Consider the following 6,000-nt stretch of genomic DNA (forward strand, 5'->3'; position numbering starts at 1 on the left):
GGTATGCACTAACATATATTGCCTTAACTTGGTTGTGGCCCACACCAAGGCGAGGCATAATTTCTCAAGTGGTGTATAACATGCTTCATATTCGAGCATTTTCCTGCTTAGATAGTAGATTGCGTTTTCTTTGCCTTCTACTTCTTGTGCTAGCATAGCTCTCATTGTCTCTTTGGTACAACCTAAAAGGTATTCCGGGAAGTGCTGGTGCTAATATGGGAGGATTTGCGAGATAGGCTTTGATCTTTTCAAAGGCTTTTTGACACTCGTCACCCCATATTACTGGTACATTTTTCTTGAGCTTTTTAAAGATTGGTTCACATGTCGTCGTTAATTTTGATATGAACCTACTTATGTATTGCAACCGGCCAATAAATCCTCGAATTTGTTTCTCGGTTTTGGGCGGTGGCATTGACATGATTGCTTTGATTTTGGTTGGGTCTATCTCTATTCCTCTAGAGCTTATGACATAACCTAAAAGCTTGCCTGAAGTGACTCCTAAAGCACACTTAGATGGGTTCAACCTCATATTATAATTTCTAGGCCTTTCGAAAAACATTCTTAAGGCTACTTGATGGCCTGGGAGGTCTTTTGATTTGACAATAATGTCGCCCACATATACTTCAACCTCTTTATGAATCATATCATGGAGTAAGGTAGTCGCTGACGTTGGTAAGTGCACCCGCGTTTTTCAACCCGAATGACATTACCGTGTAGAAGTAAGTGCCCCATGGTGTTATGAAGGTTGTTTTCTCCATGTCTTCTTCTGCCATGAGAATCTGATTATAACCTGCGTATCCGTCCATGAACGAGAGAAGTGCGTGATTTGTTGTGTTATCCACCAGAATATCGATGTGTGGTAAAGGGAAGTCGTCCTTTGGACTTGCCTTATTTAGATCTCGATAGTCAACACATATTCTTACACTTCGATATTTTTTCGGAACTGGGAAGAAGTTGGCGATCCATTTGGGGTATTTAGATACTTTGATGACACCTGCAGTTACCTGTTTTTGAACTTCTTCTTTTATTTTAAGAGCTACGTCGGGTTTCATTCGATGTAACTTTTGTTTTACAGGTTTCATTCCCGGAATTAGTGGTATAGTGTGTTAAGCTATTTCTCTATTAATGCCTGGCATATCTTCTTATGACCAAGAAAATACATCGATCTATTCTTCAAGCAAGTTAATTAAATCGGTTTTTTCTTATTCATTAAGTGTTAGTCCGATTTTAACTTCACTTTTATTGGTTGAATCATTTGAGATGTCAACCGTCTCAGTTTCTTCAATTACCGGTGTTTTCTTTTCAAGTGTTTCCATTGCTTTAATAAGTTCTTTATCTTTTTCATTGTTAGTTAAGCAATGCTCGTCATCTTGGGTTAAAGAAGAACACAAGAAGTATGGAGAAGAAGTTATATTATTATACTCTGAGATCATTACATCAAAGAGTAATATGTCCTCAGGGACTTGATCACTAACTATTCTAGGAGAAGAGATAGAAGGGGAAGGTGCTACTAAGACCTAGATGACTCTATAGGGGGAGACTCTGAATCTGACTCTGACTCTGACTCAGACGACTCTTCGAACATCGATCCTTTCCCTTTAACAAGTTTGATCTCCTCCTCTTCTTCGATGGCATGGATTTCTTTAACAGGTTTGATGAGAGACGAGGGGTAAACCTCGTTTTTCTCATCAGAGATAGCCAAGGAATGAGCGAGAGGCGCATTATCAATACTTGGCTTCTTACTGACAGGGGGAACGACAGCTTGTTATTGTTGATTAAGTCTTGAATAGCTTCTTTAAGCTTCCAACAATTCTCGGTGAGATGGCCCCTACCTTGGTGATACTTGTAATGTGCATTGGGGTTCCAGTTAGTCGACTCTTCTCGACTGGTGGGTCCCCAAACGGTCCAATAGGAGTTATAAGACCTTTTGCATTTAATCGATCAAATGCGGTGTCATAACTCATGCCAATATAAGTAAAGTTCTTCCTAAACGGTTTCTTTTGTCCTTGATTATTCATAGAAAGGACTTCACCTAGGTTAGAAGTGCTAACATTGTTTGAGTGGGTGGTTTTGGAAGAAAAAGGATTGTCGTTCTTCTTGCCTTTCCAGCCACTGTTAGAGTTATTGTTGGCAGCTTTCAACTTAGCCAGGTTGTCTTCAATATTGATTCCTATGTCATAGACGACCTTGAAGGTATAGAGATTATTTTGACACTAGAGATGCTAGGAGTATTTTTCTTGAAGGTTTTTGATGAATAAACTTACAGACTCTTTTTCACTTGGCATCTCAATCATCTTAGTTGAGGTTTCTCTCCATTTGTTAAGAAGGAGGTGAAGCCTTCGTTCTCCTTCTACTTGAGGATTTCAAGTTCCTTATGGTCAGTCTCAACTTGAATGTTGCATTTGTATCTATCAATGAAAGTGTTTTCTATGGACTTCCAGGTGGAGGTTTTTTCTTTCTCGACAGAAAAGAACCATTGCTGGCAAACGGTCTCGAGAGATAGTGAGAACAGAGAGGGGAACACCTTCTTGTCGATACCCTTAATACTCATTATTTTTTCGAAGGCTCTTAAATGAATATAAGGGTTATCGGTTGCTTTGAATTTCGGGATGTCATTGGCATTGAACTTCTGCGGAAGAAGGTCTTTATCCACCGAGACCCCTTGTGAACTAATCCCTTGAAACTTATAGTCTCTAGATAGTTTTCTTAGACACTCTTGTATGAGGTCCATCTGTTGTTGTTTCACGAGATCATCGATGTTAAGGGTTAGGAAATTTAGTGCTTCAGTCACGATAACCAGTTGGTTCCTGAGGTCATTGACTTCTTCTTGTGTTGCCATTACTGTCCTAGCTTTCCTCCTACGAGCAATGGGTTTGTCGAAAAGTTGGACTTGTATGAAAAGATTGTCTTTGATTAACCGCCCTTCCTTTCTTGACCATGCGCTGTAATTTAAACCATTTGTGTTTTAATTACTTGATTTAAATTGACCTTAAATTTACGTTTTTAAAGAGAAAAAAAAAGGGTGCATATTTTGGCAAAAATAATGTATATATTTTTAGGAACCAAGTATGGTATTTAAATTGGAGGATTAATATCCGACTTATCTGCCTAAAAAATGACGGAAAAAACGCGCATACATGACTCTCTTAGACATGGTCAAAGTACGTGTATTGGTGTGTACGTTGAGTGTAAGTGAGATGCTTGGACTCTTGTGTAAGACCATGGTACTTAGTGCCTAGACTCAATTGATGACTTAACAAAGTATTATTGATAGTAAAATTTAACCGAATTACTTAGCAAACTGGTTAATTAGACACAAGGTGATGACTCGATCAATAATCCGAACTGTAGTAAAAACGACAGGACTGTCGCCAGGCGCCACACTCCTCAGAGTGGCGCTACAGTTCAAACTTTGGCGCCATTGCTGGAGCTTCAATCTGAAACTGTTTTCGGTGTTATTAATTAACGGGTTTATGCCTAAATTTGTACTAGGTCAATTCTGATTAAAATATTAGACTTTATTTACACAAATTAATTAATTAATTAATTAGGCAAAGTTCTTTTAGTCATTAATTTATTTAATCTTAGCACAAGTCAAACAAACGGTTAAGAAAAACATATACAATATGCACAACAAATAATGCACAATTAGACAAGTAGGCATAATATGATGCAGTGAGTTTGCAACCTAACCATGGCTCTAGTTCTCTAAAGTTCGGGATATGGGTTAGTCAATAGAGGGTCCATGGTTAATTGTCCAGATGCACCACACAGAAGCCTAACCGTGAAGGGTTGGCGCGAGTGGATGGTAAATCGCGGAGTTTTAGAAAAAACTCTCTTCTATGGTTTGGTGAATTCAACAATCTTGGATGTACCCTTTGTTGCTCAGAGCGTTCAATCAGGTAGATGGAACATGAATTCCCAGAGGGTTATGTCCATATGTAGAACACATATGGGTTTCAGAAAAATGAGAAAAACTTAATCAGGAAGTAGGATCGAGCAAACAATGCGAAAAACTGTTCAAAATTGAACGCATATTTCTTGCTCGGTATTGGATGAATTGGCACCAGCAAACAGAGATTGGCACTGGATTTTGGCTATAGCGCCTGGCAACAGAGCTGTCGTCTGGCGCTACAGTCAAAATTCTGGCGCTAATCTTTGTTCGCTGACGCTAATTCCTACATGCCTCAGCAGTTTTCTGTGCTCGATAAAATTTTCTAGTTTCGCGCAGTGTTTTTTCGGTCCTAGTTGTGAAATATGTTCCTCAAATTTCCTACGTGTAAAATCCTATGTTTTAACTCATTACGGATGGTCTTTCCAATGAGATCTTTTTTATGCATATGACAATAATGTTATCAAAATTACGCACATGAAATACTTAGAACGTTTCGAGTCTCATCCACTCATTCTAAATCATTGCCGAAATAAATTTAAGGAATTAAAATAGAAATCCTCCTAAGTGGAGTCGCCAAAAACTGTAGGGAATATTTCAAGCATTAACCCTAGCTTGAACCCCACTGTGATCATACACTAAAGTACGGTGGCGTCCAAATGAAAAGAAGATAGAGCAAAAGTGTCGCCCACAAGTTTTAAGAACTTGTAAACCGTTCACAGGGTGAAGGTTAGACCCCTTAACGATCCGTAAGATCGTCAACTCCATAAGGTCTTGAACCAAATAGGGTTCGGGGATGAAGGTACAAATCCGACCTAAAAGAAATTGAACCTGCCCTAATAATAGGCCTCTACTTTATTCTGATCGTATTCATGTGCACTTTCTGACTAACACGCAATCAATAGGATTAACCCTAACAAGATTATTAATTATCTTATTAAGCGTGATTACAAGTACAAAATTCCCTTTAAACATGCATTAAAGGTGCGATCAAGCAATAAATAATAAATATATAACAACATAATAACAATAAATTATAAATAAAAATAATAATAATGATAAAATAATCATGAATCATGTTAAAGCATAAGAATAGCAAGATTCTAGGCATGATACTAACAAGATTAATAACAAACCATAGCATGTCACTAAACATCAAAGATTAAATATCTAGCCCTAACATGATACTAACAATCATAAATATTAGGAAGAACATAAAAGGCATCATACTTTTAATCATACTTAATATTAAAGTTACTCTACACATGATACTAGGAACCATAATAACAACCTAAGAATGATTTCTACATAATAACAACAATGTAAACAATTAAAGCACTTACTTGGATGCCTCGTACCTCTTTCTAATAACAAAATACACGCGTTAGTAACTTCAAGGAAAATAATAAACAAACAATTAAATTAAATAATTGAAAGAGAGATTTGGGATCAAACCCTCAGAAAGTAAACCTTTCACGTCTAGGGCGAAGACAATTTCGAATATGGCTAGGTGTATCTAAGTCTTGTGAATGCAAAATTTTGTATTTGAGAGAAGGCTAGTTTAGAAAAAAGAGAGAGAGAGTAATAAAGAGAATCTTGATGATAGTTGGTGAATAAAAATGGAGTTTTTAGAAAGCTATTTATAGAGAAAATCAGCCAAAAAGATAAAAAATCAAAACAGAGTTCTGACGCGTAAAACAAGGTTAGCGCCAGACGCTGACATTAGCGCTAGGCGTAACTCTAGCGCTAGGCGCCAAGCTTAGCGTCAGGCGCTAATGCTGGCATTTGGCGCTGACTAAGTTTTTGACGCGTTTTCTAAAATCAGATAGAAATTGCCGTACAGGAGGATAAAATCGTATTTTCCTCAAAAACGTTCTTTTATTATGATTAAAACTCTAAAAAGTCAATAAAAGCCAATTTATCAATGCTAATTGAATTAGGAATGAAAAGAACCTTCTAGAAGAATCTAGAAGACTAAAACCATTCCTAATTACATTATGAATGATAAATCTATATTAGGCCCTCTTGTAGATCACTGGGCCGCATATAAGGCTCAAACCGGACCCAATTCGGTAATTTGGCTATAACATCCTCAATATTCATCGGAA

This window comes from Chenopodium quinoa, unplaced genomic scaffold (assembly GCF_001683475.1).
Source record: "Chenopodium quinoa cultivar QQ74 unplaced genomic scaffold, ASM168347v1, whole genome shotgun sequence".
Taxonomy (NCBI): Eukaryota; Viridiplantae; Streptophyta; class Magnoliopsida; order Caryophyllales; family Amaranthaceae; genus Chenopodium; species Chenopodium quinoa.